This window comes from Pristis pectinata, chromosome 8 (assembly GCF_009764475.1).
Source record: "Pristis pectinata isolate sPriPec2 chromosome 8, sPriPec2.1.pri, whole genome shotgun sequence".
NCBI lineage: Eukaryota > Metazoa > Chordata > Chondrichthyes > Rhinopristiformes > Pristidae > Pristis > Pristis pectinata.
In genome coordinates this window covers 76,378,180-76,396,754 of record NC_067412.1, presented here as the reverse complement: position 1 = coordinate 76,396,754, position 18,575 = coordinate 76,378,180, and positions in this window count along the sequence as shown.

Below are 18,575 nucleotides of genomic sequence, written 5' to 3'. Positions count from 1 at the left end.
AAAGTAATGATGAGAGCCAGGTAAGTAACATTAGTAACATTACCAAGCAAACAATCAGCACGCTCAAGTAATACACAACTGCCTGCATCTTTCTGAAGCACCTTGCCTGACAATGCTAGGTGAATATTCAGACTTTTCTTTGCCTGTGACATAATCCACAGTATTGCCATCATGAGAGACATAATCTCATTAGTTTTTGGTAGCATCAAGTACTAGGGGAAGAGCAGTAGGAGAAGAAGGAAGACAAAGAATCAGATTTCAGTGACAATCATTACACCTCCTTAGCTGAGTCCAGAGTCCGGTTCACTGAGAAGTGCTTGACAGTCCCAATCTCTCTTCATCCACAGTGTGTGATCCTTACCAGCTTACTTCCAAACAGCATCAACTTGCTTTACTTCACTACAGACTCAAGCCTTTGGCCTATATATCACTACAAAGATAAACACCAACCAGAACAAAAAACAAATTTATTCATAGTCTTTGTGCCTTGTTTTGCTGTCCTTGATGTTTCTCCCAGTCTCCGCAATTTGGAAGGTAGATGGTTACTGGAGTTTCCACTGATGACACTATGACTGGTTGTAGTATCTTCATACAGGCTGCAGCAGTCTTGCACTGTGATATTGGCTGATGGGTGAGTAAGCTCGTTGAACAGGTCTAAGATTACTCTGCTTATCTAATGCTGTTGCAAGTACAGGGAAGATATCAGAGCCACAAAAAGGCTGCAACAAAGATTCTTGGAATGAGAGGCTATAGTTTTGAATAACTGCATGAGTAAATGGATTCTTTTATTTGACTAGGGAATTTTAAAGGAATATTTAAAATGTTTTCAAAATTTTATGAAGGTGATTAGTACAAAGTTTACCTTGGATCTCTGTGGAGGTTCCACTGTTAAAAATCAACATAACTCCCGGTGAAATGTCCTAAGTGACTTAATAGCCACTTTTACTTGGTGTTTTAAGACCTCCCATTGAAATCACCATAGAAGATCTTGCAAAAGCTCTACCCAATTGTTTCCATTAATTGTTGAATTGAAAACACATGAACAGATGTGTAGGATTTTCACAATGACTGAGGCTAAATCAGAGAGTGTAACATCATTTGATAGGGAAATAAAGCTTCTGGTTCTTAATTAAGATTATAAAAGAATAAGGAAAAAAGACTGGGAATCGATAGCTCCAGTTACCATTGGCATTCATTCAATGGGCAATATGACTTCGCTAGTAATTTTGAAGACATTTTGAAGGAATAAATAAACCTCTCTTGAAGCCTTTTCTCTACACGTATAGACCTGTGAGTGACATAAAAACACAAGTTAAAGACTAACTGAATAGATTGAAACATTCCTTTCTACCTTATATTCCACATGTACAGGAACTGACAGGGAGACACAAATAAGTTGTACAGTATCAAACAAGAATGCAGTATCTATTCCACATACTGCAGGCAATTATAGGTCAGAACAGCTTTAATGCAGATGTTGACCACCCACACATTTCCACTATGAATGTAAAATGCAAGTTTATAGACTAGTCAAGTGACAGAGGGAATTTAAATGATAAAATATTCAAACAGTAGATGTTTATAGCATTAAAGTTTGTCAGAATAATAATCGCCACACATCCCACTGCTAAGCAGCTAGGATGGCAGGTAAAAAAATTCTTCTTGATTCATGCAGGGGATGTGAGTGTCACTGGGAAAGCCATCAAATTTACCCACACCTGATTACCTTCATGAGGTTGAAGTGAGTTGTCTTTTTGATCTCTGAAGTTTGTGTGGTGATAGTATTTCCATGGTGCTGTCAGGTACTGAGTTCCAATTTGTGTTACAGTGACAGTGAGAGAAGAACATATGATTTAGGAGGGGACTTGTAAATGGTGGGGCATGATGGTGATCTCATGCACTGGCTGCCTTTATCTTCTTGATGGTAGAAGTTGTGACCTTGGTGAGCTGCTTCATTGCATCGTGTAGAGTTTCATACTGCAGCATCTACTAGATTTTCTAGGCGTCCATTAGAAGCAGTCGATATTTGGTAGATAAGTTACGAATTAAGCAAGTTGCTTTGTTCTGTATGGTGTTGAGTGCTGCTGGAGCTGCCCTCAAGCAAGAAAAGGGAATGCATTCCATCACATTTCCTTAAAGGTGGTGGAAGGGTTCTGGTAAGTCAGGAGATGTCACCCACTGTAGAATGCACACTCTTAGGATATTGATGGTGGGGACCATTAACAGCAATACAATGAAGAACAAGGGGAAGTGTGGCCTTCCACTTGTTGAAAATAGTTATTACCTGGCACTTCTGTGATGTGAATGTTACCTACCTTTCATCAGTCTGAGCATGAATTTTGTCCAGATCTTTTTGTATGTGCGTATGGGTTATTCGAGGGGCTATGAATCCTCATATCTGACCTTATGATGGTAGGAAGAGCATTGACAAGACAGCTAGTGATGGCAGGATAGTGCTTTGAAGAATATCTTCAGTATTATACAGGGGCTGAAATGGTTGTCCTCCAACAATCACCATCAGCTTTCTTTGTGTGAAGTATGGTTCCAGTAAGTCATTAAGAGGAGACTTATCTCTCAATTCCCATTGATTTCCATTTACCAAAACTTCTTGATGACCACAGATGAGTGCTGCCTTAAGGTCAAGGGCAAATACTTTCATATCAGAATTCAGCTCTTGTTCATATTTGACTAATGAGCTCTGGAGCCAAGTGATCTGGGTGGAGCGTAAATTGTCAAAAGTGAACATGTGACCTGCTACTTAATAACGTTATCCATAACAACTTCCGTCACACTGCTGAAGATTGACTGTAGACAAATAAGGTGGTAATTGGCCTGACGTCAATGTGTCCTGTACTTTTGAGACAACATAACTGGGCAATTTTCTCAGTTTTGAATAGATGCCTCTGTTATAGTTGCACTGGAATGGTTTGGTTAGAGGCATGGCTGGATCTTGGCTTGGTTAACTGTTGGTTGGAAAGGTGGCTAGTTCTTGATTTGGCTAACTCTTGGCTGGAGGGATGGCTAATTAATGGTTTGCTTAACTGTTGGTTAGAAGTGTAGCTAGTTCCTGGTTTGGTTAACTATTGGTTGGAGGGGTGCCTAGTTCTTCGTTTGGTTACCTGTTGGTTGGGGGAGGGGGTTAGTTTTTTGCTTTTATAACTGTTTACTGGAGGGCAGAATAGAAGTTCAAATATCCAGAGGTACCCCTGGATCATTCTCGGACCCAGGGCCTTTTCTCTATCCAGTTTACACAGTCATTTATTGATATCAAGTGGATTAAATCAAATTATCTGCAGATTGCCTTTATCTGATGGGGGTGGGGGGGGGGAAGGGAGTACGCTGAGTAAACGAGGAACTCAGGAGGTGGACCATCCACTTGGTGCTTTTGGTTAAAGATAATTGCAAATGCTTTGCCTTTGCCTTTAGCACATCTGCACTGAACTCCATATTTCTGAGGACTGGGATAGAATTTCCTCCTCTGCTTAGTTGTTCAATTTCCCACTGCCTTCCACAAATAGATTTGGCAGAACCTTAGATCTGTGATCTGATTGGTTACGGACTTACTTAGCTCTGTCTTTAGTACGTGCTTTCACTCTTTGGCAAACTTGTATACCTGCGTTGTACATAATCACTTTGCAATCCAATTCAGATCTCTCTAGTGCTCCTCCTGACATACCCTTCCATACTCTTTCTTGAAGCAGCTTGATCTTCTGGCTTGAGTGTAATGATAAATTGAGGGATGTGTAAGGCCATGACTTTGCCAGTTGTAGTGCAATACAATGTTGATGCTGATGAAGGCCAACAGTGCCCCAGGATGCTCATATTAGAGCTGCTGGATCTTTTCTGATGGTGATATAACACATTAGAGTACTTATTATGAAGGCAAGACTTTGTCTCTGCACCTTAACTGTGCCACAGTCTCTCATGCCAATGCATCTACTTCAGCTAAATTTGTGAGGATGTGATCAACTGGGTTCCTTCTTTGTTTAACTTTTCTCACTATCTGCTGCAGGACTATTCTGGCAGCACTGTCCTCTTCATTACGCTAACTTCGAACCACAGCGTGTGAAGCATGTATGTTTCTCACTTCATTTATCCAGAAGGTTCAGTGGATAGCAACCCTCATCTCCACTTCCCCTTCCCACAACCCAATACCCTGCAATCTCAAACTATGGAAGATAAGATATCTTATTAGTCACATGTACATCGAAACACACAGTGAAATGCATCTTTTGTGTAGAGTATTCTGGGGACAGCCCATAAGTGTCGCCAAGCTTCTGGCACCAACACAGCATGCCCACAACTTCCTAACCCATACGTCTTTGGAATGTGGGAGGAAACTTGAGCACCTGGAGAAAACCCACGCAGACATGGGGAGAACGTACAAGCTCCTTACAGACAGTGGTTGGAATTGAACCCAGGTCGCTGGTGACATAATAGAAGTGAACTTCATATTGAAGCTAGAGTAGGGAGGGCCTGGAAACAGTTGGGAATCTTAGACCCATCCAGGGTAGAGTAAGTTCCTAATGGAAAGTGTGGATTGGATCCTCCCTTGAAATATGATTGGTTAACCAGCCAGTGCTGTGCATGGATAAAGCAGGCAGAAGGTGGTCTCAATGGGAAGAAGGAGCCATTTTGGGGATTGGCCTCACTGGCACTTGGCCACCAGGCTGCAGGTGCAAATAGATTCCAGATGAAGGTTACCGGACTATTGCAAAATCATATTGCTGTCAGTAGAGAGGAGAAAATTGGACAGAAAAATAATTCAGTATAATTTGGGATAAGAAGTCAATCATTGCCGAGGAATTGCATAGGTATTAGTTGCAACATGCCGGGCACAGATTCATGCAAATTACCTGAACAACTGAATCAGTAATAATGCTGGTTTTATAAATGACCACATCCTGGAGTCCTTGCTGCTCTTCAGCTAACTCATCTCTGTGTGAACTCACCTTGCAAGGAAATGCCTGTCAACTTGTGCAAACATATCCAAGCAAGGAGTCAGCTGGCTAATTATGGTCTAATGTGAACAAGACGTGGATTATCTTCAGGAAGGCTCCTTCCTGGGAAATCTTAGACAGGTGTGTGGCTAAATATCAGCTAATAAATGAAGCAACAATGTTTCATGGTGATACTTTCTGCCATGATATCTTCCTGATTAGAATGGATCAGCCCCCTATTCAAGTACAAATTCCACAATTAAACTTGACCACATCAAATGCAAGTAGTTTTTCAGTTAATCTTGAGGTTTCATTTGGTGAATGTTATTAAGCTGTGAAAACAAAAGCTGCTTGATGTGCATTTATCTTTCCAGACAGTGGGGGTCTTCCTCCTTCACCTGCTCCCTTGTACTAATCATCCCTTCTCCCCCATGACTTGAACAGCTGGATATTTGGATTTTGGAGGATCCTTTCTTTGCCAGTGTTTGTAAAATTTTAATTCGAGGGTGGTCAATACTGAAATTATAAACAGGATGTTTCCTGCAGAGCTAAATGGCAAGGAGAGGGTAATGTTTTAAGTTGTTAACCCAAGGTTAAATACAAACACATTCCTGATCAATGGAGGTAAAACATAAAAGTTTGTTAAGAATTAGATATGGACAAATGTGTCTGAATGCACTACCACTAACCCTAGCTCTTCAAAGAAGAAAATATTGATGGGTTGGCTCGATTATTCTGGGAAACTGAACAGCACACATTCCTTTGCTGGAACTTTGGAAATGTGGTTAAAACCCTGAAGAAATTCTAGATTTTGAGTTAAATGATGTCCACTGTGAACCATTTTGAGGATAGTCACTGACCCAAAGTGACTTTTCCTTAGAACTAGGAATGTTATCATTCACAGGTCAAGAACTTGTTTTGTTGGAAGAGACAAGGCACTGGGTGGGACTATGGTTTGAGTTCTGATTTATTTCACTGGAAAACAGGATAACTATAACAAATAACACCCACATATCATAGCATGTAAATAAGTGCATAAAAACAGCCTTTTGTTTAATTTCAGCTTCTACACTTTGTTGCACTTTTATCTTTGGGTCAAAAGGGAGTAATTTGGAACCTTACATTAGAACTAGCCTTGTAGCTTTACATAACATAATGTTTTAAAGGATTTAGGCAATAAGGCAAGCTAGCATTTATTCCTCATCCTGCAATGTCTCTGAGAAGATGTGGTGAGTGACCTTCTTGCCAAAGCTGCAGTCCTTCTGGTGAATGGGGAATGACAATGATTACAATTAAATAAATGACTTGGATGAAGGCTATAAGGTAACATTGCTAAATTTGCTGAGAACGCAAAGATGGTTAAGAGTAAGTTGTGGCAAAGACAAAAGGAGGCCAAAAAGGAAATTAGACAGGTTAACTGAGTGGGCAGAGATCGGCAAATGGAGTGTAATGTGGGAATATGTGAAATGGCCCATTTTGGCATGACAGACAAAAAGAGAAACATATTCGATAAATGCTCTGAAATGCAAAAGAATTTGTGTGTCCAAGTGCATGATCTACAAAGGCCAGTATGGAGGGAAAATGAATGATGTGGCAGAACATCTCCGCCACAATTATTCTCAACACTGGTGCTCTGCAAGGCTGTGTCCTCAACCCCTACTTTACTCTCCATACACTCACGACTGTGTGGCCAGATTCTGCTCTAACACCATCGACAACTTCACAGATGACACCACCGTAGTGGACCAGATCTGAAACAACAATGAGACGAAGTACAGGAAGGAGACAGAGAACCTAGTGGTATGGTGTCTCAAAAACAACCTTTCCCTCAATGTCACCAAAACAAAAGAACTGATCATTGACTTTAGGGGAGTACATGCCCCTATCTGTATCAATGGTTGAGGAAGAGATGGTTGAGAGCTTCAAGTTCGTACGTGTAAATATCACCAATAGCTTGTCCTGGTCCAACCAAGTGGACACTATGGCCAATAAAGCATGCCAGCACCTCTACTTCCTCAGAAGGCAAAGGAAATTCAGCATGGGTAGCACAGTAGCGTAGCGGTTAGCGCGACACTATTACAGCACTAGCAATCGGGGTTCAATTCCCGTTGCTGTCTGTAAGGAGTTTGTATGTTCTCCCCGTGTCTGCGTGGGTTTCCTCTGGCTGCTCTGGTTTCCTCTCACATTCCAAAGATGTATGGGTAGGTTAACATGGGTTTAAATGAGCGGCGCAGACTCGTTGGGCTGGAAGGGCCTGTTAACTGTTACCTTGCTGTTTTTAAAAGTTTTTTAATGTCCCTGATGACCCTCATCAATTTTTACAGATGCACCACAGAAAGCATCCTACCTGGATGCTTCACAGCTTGGTATGGCATCTGCTCTTCCCAAAACTGCAAGAAACTGCAGAGAGTTGTGGACACCACCATCATGAAAACCAGCCTCCATTCCATGGACTCTGTCTACCACTGCCTCGGAAATCAGCCAATATAATCAAGGCCCTTCCCACCTCAGTCATTCTCTCTTCTCTCCACTTCCATCAAGCAGAAGATATAAAAGCTTGAAAACATGTATCACCAGGCACAAGGACAGCTTCTATCCCGCTGTTATAAGACTCATGTACAGACCTCTTGTATGATAAAGATGAACTCTTGATCTCTCAGTCTACGTTGTCATGGCGCTTGCACCTTATTGTCTACCTGCACTGCACTTTCTCTGTAACTGTAACACTATATTTTGCATTCTGTTATTGCTTTTCCATTTGTCCTACCTCGATGTACTTACGTTTGGAATAATCTGTCTGGATGGCATACGAAACAAAGCATTTGACTGTATCTCGGTGAGGAGGTGTAGGATTAATAAACTATAACTGTATTCATATCTTAAGATGGATGAGAATTATGGCTGCTCGAAATACTGATTTAAAAAGTGTCCTTCAGGCCAGAACAGCCACAACACTGCTTTCCTGGGCTGGGTGCTGTGTGGTAATTGCTGTGTCTGGAACTTAATTGGGTTCTCATCATGTTTGACTATGGAGATGATAGTCAATCTTAATGGGAAATAGGAAGGCTGTCTCAAACAATGAAGGTGATACCTGCCTTTGTCTCACCCGATTGCAAAACGATTAGCTGAACCTGGGGTATGAACCTGGGCTCTTTGTCCATCTGTAGTAGCCCTTTGTCCATTTTCTGCTCAACCCAGAACTGTGGAGCCTGGCTAATTAAAGTGTACGTGACAATGTTTGTATAAATAACTGCTTACTCCTTTGTACTTTGGAGAACTCCGCAGCAGGCTCCACGATAGAGTAAGGAGATTTCTCCCCAGCAATATATTGCTAAATAAACGTGTTTGAAGTAAACTGTGGCACTGTGTGATCTTCCAACAGACAGAAGGGGAACTTCAAAATTGGGTTAACAATTTGGCGAGCCAGCCAGGAGTCCAAGACGAGGCTTCGGAAGTGGCGTGAGCGATCAACAGGGACAACGACTACCTGAGACGGAAGGGCCCACAAGGTAAATTTCACCTTGATCCCTCTCAGGCAGCTGGACTCCTGACCGATCCCTTCGCTTATCGAAAATCCTCTGACGGACTCCTTGCGAACCAGTCTGAGCGCCACAGGTAAGAGAACTGGGGTTAAAATCAAGGTTATTCGAGGTTCATTTGTGGTTTGCTTTGGGCAATTTTTATATGTTTGGGCTTGGACGCCCCTGTTAATGTCAAGGTTCATTTTTGGTTTGCCTTGGGCAAGTTTTATATGTTTGGGCTTGGACGCCCCTGTTAATGTCAGGGTTCATTTGTGGTTTTGCCTTGGGCAACTTTATATGATTGGGCTTGGACACCCCTGTTAATGTCAAGGTTCATTTTTGGTTTGCCTTGGGCAAGTTTTATATGTTTGGGCTTGGACGCCCCTGTTAATGTCAAGGTTCAATTGTGGTTTGCCTTGGGCAAGTTTTATATGATTGGGCTTGGATGCCCCTGTTAACGTCAAGGGTCAATTTAAGGTTTGGGTTCAAGTCTCCAGTCAGGGTTAGTTTAAGCACGCGAATTTTGAAGTTTAGAGCTCTAAGTATTGAAATCAGTTCTCTGGTACTACCACCCTGCCTTAGACCGGTTCTTAAGAGGGGAAATCCCCCACTGAAAGGTCAGGAACCTGAAGTGGGTGAAGGAAAGAGACCGATGATAAGATAATCGCAGCGATCTGTACCATACGGTTAAGAAAAAAGGAGAGAGAGAGAGAGAGAGAGTAAGAAAAAAAAGGGACAAACTCTCGATAAGTCTGGGTCCAATACCCCACTATCTGAACTATGTAAAGACGATCCGAAAAATGAGTATAACTTCCGCAAATTATCGGCATGCCTCAATAAAAAATTGGGAAATGAAATATGGCCATTAGGGGGAACCTGGGATTTGGATAAATGCCAAAAGGCAGAAAAGGCGATTTGGGAAAGCAGTACTGGGATAAATGGCAGTACCTACTTGGAGAAAAACGGCCGAAGACCTAACAAATAGATCTAAACAGAATAGTTGGGAACATAATGCATGTAGAACAGAGATTAGTGTATGTGATGAGGAAGGCAATCCCAAGGGTTGGGAAGTTCTGAGGTCTCAGTGTGGAGACTACGATGCAGAGAGAAGCAGAAGGGACAGGGAAGGGATAGATCAGAGAATGAGAAAAACATAGAAATATTAATAAAAAGAATAATAGCAAGGAGAAAATGGAGGTACCTTCCGACATGTCTAGTGTGCCCCTGTTGTGCCAAATAACGATACGTACGAGAGTGAGGAGGATTGGAGGGTTCGACCCACAGCCCCTATCTACCCCCCAATTTCACTGCCGCCCCCATATGGGGCTTGTCCACAAACCACTACTGCCACCCAAGTCCCGTCACAAGAACAGTCCCTTGACCCTGTCACGTCCCAAACCAGAAATCAGCTCAGACAGAGAGAGAGGGCGCCTCCGAACGGTTCGAAAGCCACAGACATTCGGCGGAACCTTTTGGTAGGGAACAGACTGACAATGATTAGGACTCCGATTCTACCACTAATAATGACGACCCTAGAGGTCCCGACCCATCACCTATGCCGAATAAGGGAAAGGGAACTAAGGCTAAAAGACAGCTCCCCAGTAGGTGTGTCCCCAATCCCGATCCAGCCCGAGCACCCGCTAATCCCACGATCCAAATTTACACCCCTTGGAAACCTCAGGAGATGTGCCTAATCATGAGTCAGGCGCCCAACCGTAAAACCAACCCGGAGGATTTTATAGATTATGTCATTGGGACAATTCAGATGTACCAGGCGCCTGGTACAAGACCTGCATAAGGTCAATGATATAGTGGAGCCACTGCATCCCGTGGTCCCGAACCCCGCTACCATCCTCAGTAACATCCCAGCCAACTCCTGTATTTTTACACTCATAGATCTCCAGCACGCATTTTTTGCAATTCCCTTATCCCCCGAATCACAGTACCTGTTTGCTTTCACATTCCAAGGTCAGCAATACACCTGGATGCGTCTCCTGCAAGGTTTTACACACTCCCCGACTATTTTCTCCCAAGTTTGCATAAACAACTCCAAGAGTTTACAACTTTCTGATGAATCCACTGTTGTCCAGTATGTCGATGACCTTTTATTAGCAAGTCCCTCAGAGCCCGCCAACATCGCGGACACCAACAGGTTACTTAACACACTCCACTCCTGGGGATACGTGATACCTCCACAGAAAGTAAAACGAACCCAGCGCCAGGTAAAATTTCTGGGCACCCTTTTAAGCGCCACTGAGCGTCAGCTCACCCCTGGACGTATTGCTCCCATGATTGCTATCCCACTGCCCACTACCCCGAAGGGTATGCACGTCTTCTTAGGTTTAGTAAATTTCTGCAGGCAGTGGCTACCTAATGTGGCCCTCCTTACTAAGCACCTCACACCCCTGGCTTCAAGCCAGTCCGTGGGACCTTTTGAACTCATGGAGGAACAAAAGGAGGCCTTTGCTAAGCTCAAACAGGACCTTGCCAGCGCCCCAGCCCTGGGACGATCCCTATATGATCACCCATTCCAGCCTTATGTGAATGTTCTGGAGGACTGCGCCACAGCCATCCTTTCTCAAGCCCATGGGGATAGAAAAAGACCAGTGGCATATTACTCTACTCGGCTGGACTCGGTTGCTCGGGGACTTCCACCGTGCTCTCAGATGCTTCCAGCAATCTACTCCCTTGTAACAGCAGCCTCCAATATAACCCTGCAATGGTCCGTGGTTGTTTATTCTTCCCATACCGTAATGGCACTCCTGACCTCCCATCAGACCCAACACCTTACCCAGGCCCGCTTAAACTGATATGAGATAGCGCTCCTGAATAACCCGCTCCTCTCCTTTGCCTACTGTATCACCATTAACCCTGCCACCTTCCTAGAGACCCCACCTGAGAATCTTGAAGACCCACCACATGACTGTTTACTGCATAACCACTTTTTGACTACACCCCATCTGGACCTTTCAGATAAAGCCTTCCAGCCAGCAGACTTAAACATGTATGTCGACGGTAGTTCTCCATTCGGAACAGGGAATGTGCCTTTGCGGTTACGCTATAGTAGATGACTCCCATGTTGTGGAATCTGCGTCTTTGCAGCCCCCAGTCTCTGTCCAAAAGGCAGAATTTTTCTCCCTTACCAGAGCCTGTGTTTTAGCCAAGGACAAAGTAGCTAATATCGTTACTGATTCCCGCTATGCTTTTGGAGTCGCCCATGATTTTGGTCAACTATGGGCGCACAGAGGATTTCTGACGTCTACAGGCAGCCCCATACAGAATGCGGCTTATGTGAAGAACCTCCTCCAAGCCATCCTCCTCCCTAATAAATTGGCCATCATCAAATGCTCAGCCCACCTCTCACGCAAAATTGGCAGCACACCGGGGGACTAATATTGTTTCGACTGTGGTAAAACAGACTGTTGTTTATAAACCGACAATAGCAACGCAGGGCACCCCAGACATGGTTACTGTGCAGCCCTTACAGGGGGACGCCCCTGACTCAGAGAAACAAGTATGGAAGGTGCACGGGTGTACGCACTCTGCGCCACATGGCCTCTGGACCACTCCAGTCGGTCAAGTACATATACCTGATCTTTGTTACCAATGCTTATTGACTGCCTGCATTCTGACACCCACCTTGGCCAAGGGGGAATGAGTAATATTTTACCACGTACCTGGTGACACCCCAGATTGGAGGAAGCAGCACAAGGCAAAATACGATCATGTTTAATATGCCAACAAACCAATGCTGAGAAAGGGGTGAGGTGCGCTGCAGGCAGAACCCTCTTGCCAGGGGGACCTTTTGAATGTATGCAACTCGATTTTACTTGAATTACCACGTGTACATGCTATAACCAGAGTCTTATTATTGTTGATGTATTTAGTAGATGGATTGAAGCTTTTCCTACCACTAACATTAAGGTCTCAACGGTGGTGAAATTATTGCTTACAGAGATCATACTAAGGTTTGGGGTACCTCGACAGATTAGTTCAGACAATGGTCCTCACTTCATAGGGAAAATAAATAAGGAGTTGTGCGAAGCACTGCATATCAAACAACAGTTCCATTGCTCCTACCACCCTCAGGCAGTGGGTATAGTAGAACGAGCCAACGGCACCCTGAAGAATGAATTAACTAAATTAGTGTCAGAAAACAGGTCTAAGTTGGCTGAAGGTTCTCCCATTAGCTTTATACCACATGAGAGTTACTCCCCACTCGGCCACCGGGGTGTCGGCTGCCGAAATCGTCTATGAATGCCTGGGAAGAACCCCATAGGATGCTGACACCAGTTCCCCACCCAGGTCGGCCTTAATATTATGGGGAATGAACTACAAAGATATTTCAGGCAACTTACGACCTCTTTGCAGTTCCTTCATTCACAGGTAAAGAGCACCTTTACGCAGCAGACGGGAAAGGATGTGGAGTTGCCTAACCTGGAAATTGGAGAGTCAGTGCTGATACGGGACTGGGAATGACCTAAGCTGGGACCTCGATGGAAAGGCCCCTCCCAGATACTACTGCAGACCCCTACAGCAGTGAAAGTACAGGGCCAGGAACGCTGGATTCATCTAAGTGACTGTAAATGATGGCCACCACAGGGAAAATGACGCTTCTTAAATTTGGACTCCGCATCATTACCGGTACTCATGCGTGGGCCATTAGAGGACAATTTATTTTACAAAGCCCATATACAACTGCATGGCAATCGCACCGTTTTCTACCCCTTGGCAGAATCAGTAAAAGGTCTTCTTGTAGCCACACCAAGCTGGAGCCCCAGGGCTCTCTTAAGTTATGAATACTCGAAAGCAAAGTGCATTGGGCAGACAGGATCTTATGGGAGGGTGCTACCAGGTAAATGTTTGCAAGGAACCACAGCAGACCTAAGCAGCACAACTAGCCACCAGTCCTTCCCAAACTGCTTCAACGGTAAGGGATGAGGTTGTGGGCTAGCGATAGTACAGCACCCCTCTAGGTTATCATGATATGATAAAAGGGGCGAATGAGGAGATGTGTGTGAACCTGGGCTCTTTGTCCATCTGCAGTAGCCCTTTGTCTGTTTTCTGCTCAACCCAGAACTGTAGAGCCTGGCTAATTAAAGTGTGCGTGACAATGTTTGTATAAATAACTGCTTACTCCTTTGTACTTTGGAGAACTCCGCAGCAGGCTCCACGATAGAGTAAGGAGATTTCTCCCCAGCAATATATTGCTAAATAAACGTGTTTGAAGTAAACTGTGGCACTGTGTGATCTTCCAACAGACAGAAGGGGAACTTCAAAATCGGGTTAACATCGGTACATGTGACAATAATGAACCAATTACAATTAGTGGAATGTTGTTGTTTAGTTCTAGGGCAATTGAATACAAAAGTAAGGAGGTTATGATGTAGTTATATAGTACTGTCTACAGTATTGGTTTTGTTACTTAAGGAAGGATGTTAATACATTGGAAGTAGTTTAGATAAGAATTAGGGTGACTTGATGGTGAGCCTTCAGGGGTCTTGACAGGATATATGTGGAGATGAGTTTACATCTTGTGGGGATATCACTGTTCAAAAGTAAGGGGTTGCCAATTGCAGAAAGAGAGGACGCAAACATTTTTCTCTCAGAGGATAAGAGGTCTTCAAAATTCTAATTCTCAAAAGGCAAAGGAAGTGGAGTCTTTGAATATGTTTAAGGCAGAGGTGGATAGACACTGGATAAGCAAGGGGTGCAAGGTCATTGGGGTAGGCAGGAATGCAGAAATGAGGTAACAATTGGATCAGTCACCATCTACTCAAATGGTAGAGTAGGCTGAGGGGCTGAATGGCCTACTTCTCCTAATTCATTTGTTCATATGTTTGTAAAGTACTCCCAAAGTGCTGGAGTGTAAGGACTTCCACCAACTTACAATAGCAATTGAGAGGATTATGTCAAGCTTCTTAAGTCTTGTTGGAGCTGCTCTCATTCAAGCAAATGGAGAATATTGCATCTCATTGCTGAGTTTTGGCTTTTGGTTAGTAGAAAGGCTTTGAGAGTCAGCAGATGAGCTACTTGCCACACATAGCTCGTTTTTGATCTCCTGCATTGGCCACAGTATTTATGTGGTTGTTCTGGATGACTATCTGGTCAATGATGGCCCTCAGGAAGTTGATGGTGGGGTACTTGGTGATGGTAGAGTATGGTAGAATGTGTTCAAGGACTGGCACTTTTGTGACATGAATATTGCTTCCAATTTACTTCCTTGAGGAACTCGTGCAGTGGTGTCCTGGGCTGAGATGATTGACCTTTAACAATCACAACCACCTTGCATTGTGTCAGCTCTGGTTCCAATCATTATAATATTTTAACTCTCATACTACTTGACTTCAGTTTTAACAAGGCTCCTTGATGCCACATTTGGCCAAATGCTGCCTTGACAACAAGAGTAGTCACTGTCATCTCAGCTTTTGATTTGTTGTACAAACTGACAATCCAGTGAAGTACTGGTGTAAGTACTACGTTTAAGATAAGACTATGAGCTGGATATTCTGATGAATAACGTTAAGGATGATCTGCCTTTGTGACTTTGCCATTAACATTTACTGGACTGAACTTTTACTGTGTGTGGGGTGACCATGTCACTATTAAGTTGCTTGTTTTTCATTTAGGGTTTACAGCTCCAGCGACCGGGAATCAGTCCTGATTTCCAGTGTTGTCTGTGTAGAGTTTGCACTTTCTCTCCGTGACTGTATGGATTTCCTTTGGCTTTTGAATCCACGTGAAGCCAGTGAGAGAATAGTGGCAGATATGCTGAGATCTATCATTCAACATGTTCCAGCCATATAGCAGGTCAGTATGAATGGGCAGGCACGGTAGTGTAGCGGTTAGGGTAATGCTTTACAGCACCAGTGACCTGGGTTAAATTCTGGTCACTGTCTGTAAGAAGTTTGTACGTTCTCCCCGTGTCTGCGTGGGTTTTCTCCAGGTGCTCTGGTTTCTGGTTTCCTCCCACATTCCAAAGACGTACAGGTTAGGAAGTTGTGGGCATGCTATGTTGGTGCCGGAAGCGTGGCGACACTTGTGGGCTGCCCCCAGAATACTACGCAAAAGATTCATTTCACTGTGTGTTTCGATGTACATGTGACTAATGAAGGAATCTTATCTTATTTTATCCAGGACTTAGTAACAGGAAAGGCTTTGAATGCTGGCAGTTCCTATCATTGACCTGATTTGATCTGCTTGGACTCTCTTTAATTCCAGATCACTCAGTAAAATCACATGGCATTTCTGATCAATGTGATTGAGATCACTCCAGATTAAGCAAACTTTTGCAGCTGCCAATAATGTTGTGCTCCTCAAAGCTACAGGATCCAGATCTTTGTACAAAATTTGAGGTTAGCCTCTAATATGATCTGGCAATGGGGGTTTGCTTTGCTTTGTGAGAAGTTCAGGGTAACTCAGTATGGAGTGGGCATCGAAATGTGGGAAACAATTACCTTCTGCACAAATTCACTTTAGGTTTTCCAGTCTCCTTCTCTGAACAACATAAAATAGTGAGACCTCCACTGACAAATTAATTTTGATCAATTCTCAATTTAATGTCAGGAAAATTATTTGGTAAATCTCCAATGTAACAAAGATCACATTGACTGGAGTACATTGATTTCTTAAGTATACTCTGGTTGCATCTATTGTCTATTCCGTAAAATAGACCCAGTTTTTATTACATGATATCAGAATGAATCTGGTGTGGTGAAACTCAAGAAGCCTACAGCCTACAAAGTGAATTCTTCTCCAATAGGTGCGCAGTGAATCAGAGGATAAGATCTTTGCCTGAGTATGTTCAAATTTTGTAAACCATCTGAACCCAGAAAATGGACAGATTCTGATGGATTCAAGAGCAGAATTGATCTCAGTAATACAATATAACAAATCGTAACACAATATGGATTGGATTCATTTGTGAGATCTGTACTTTAAGTCTATTCATATTGGTAAGCCCACGTTGATGTCTCACTGGGTAAAAGCAGCTCATGCTGAACCATTAATTTTAGCAAAGTCACAGGTTTGATTCCCAGACAACTTAGTCTGAGGTCGGGTGGAAAAGTGTTTGTTTCATGCTGAGTGAAGGTGAGAAATCAAGTGAGGGAACTTATTCCCATTGCTGCTCAATGACTGCTGTAGAACATTAGTTGAGAGCAGACTTGGGTTTGACTGTGGGGTCCCTCACGACAACACACTTTGCTGACACTGAATTGTCTGAGTTCTCATGTGAATGATATTTACCTGCATATTGTGCAAGGAAGATGTTAGCACCTTTGGAACTGCTATCAGTCAGACACCGTCCCATGGGAAAAGCAAGAGAAGGAGAAAATCTAGGAAAATTAAATATGAGTAATATATCTTCTTCCTATAAGGTTGGTGTCAAGGCTGATGAGTTAATCTTCTCCTGATTAATAGACTCTCCCAGAATGGAGGAGACATCACTACCCCCTGTGAAGAGAGATTTAGCAACAAACATGCCACTGAATCTTCCCTCACTCTGGTGATTTCCTGAGGATACATCAGCCCTCCTTTGAGGCTGTGTAATTGTTATTGTTTATTTAAAGCATATTGAACAAACACTATTAGCACGAGGATCTGTTGAGAGCAACACTGAATTCTTTACACATTGTAATTAGGAGCCTTAGATGGCAAGCATACAAACACGCAACGGCTGCTTGTGGTATCCTGCTGAGACTATTAGCAGTCCCCTGACAGGACCACTGGGAGTGGCAGAGGCAGGAAGGAGAGGAGATCATTAGAACCCTTGTCTCAAGGGAACATTGAGCCTAATTGTCAACCATTACCAGAAAATCTCCTGCTCTTTCTATCCTTGTTTCATATTTCTCCTGCTTCACCTCTGCACTTGAAGCTTTAGCAATATGGCCCTGCGCTTTGGAATTCTCCTCCAGAACTTGCTACATCTCTAATTACTATCAGAAGCTACCTCAAAGTCTAATTCATTAATCTTAAATTTAGTCATCTCTAATTCTCCTCTCACTTTCTCATGGTTTTAGTTCATTATCCTCTTTATGAAATGTCAGTCAGTTTAATAACGCCATATAACTGAAAATTATTATTTTTGCCATTTTGATCCTGCTCTCATTAGTGCTCCATCCTCCCCTTGAATTATAGTTAAAAAGTTTATTGAATGATTCACTGTGACCTGATTACAAGGATGCGTAAAAAGAGCCAAATAATAATCCTAAATTTTTACCAAACAATACTTCCTTTTAGGAGACCTTTGCAAAGTCTCCCTTCTGCTTTTTGATGCAGTCATGAGGGGCCACGTTTGTCCTCCAATTCACAGGACTTTTTTTCTTTTGCATTCCTCTTTTCTCCCTGAAGTGTTCACTGTTGAAGATGTCAATTGCAAATTATCACATTACCCATTCCTTCGATGCTTGAATATGGCATCCAATGAGCACATGTAGATTTATGAAGGAAAACAATCCAGCTGGCATATTAGTAAGGGCATTATGTGGGCATGCAGAGTTGGGAGATCAGTCAATCAGTGTGTTATGCTGATTTGACGTGAGTGTTACCGTTTTGGAGCGTAACTCACCAACAAATGTTCAGCAGCAGGAAAGACACACTGCCAGTGGGAACATCCATTACTTGGAGATTAGTTGCTGATTGTTGTCCGCCAGTTGGTGTATGATTCAACAAAGGCTTTCTTAAAAGTTGCTGAAAAGTCTATGTGGAGTGATAGGTTATAGGCTGAAAGACTTTGTCTTGACTTAAAGATTGAACTAAGAGGTTCTGGATTCATAGTGATGCTTAAGGCCATCCCAGCTCTCAGAAATCATGTCGTATGAGTGATGACTCTCCTGATCACTTCCCTAACTCTTCACAATCATCTTCCCACACCCGAGATGCAATGGCTCATCATCCAATGTTAATCTGCCAAACTTGTTTCACAAGCCTCAGCATTGTGTGCTTCAGATCTGTCTGCTCCACTGATAGGATCACTCCATGTTCCCATTCACACTGGTCTCAGAACTTTATGTATTGATGTAGTTTGCAGTGACAATTTTCTTTTTCTCAGCGGTCGGGGTTGGAATTAGTTCTATGGCTCAAAGATGAAAGGGAAAATCATAATAACTTCTGT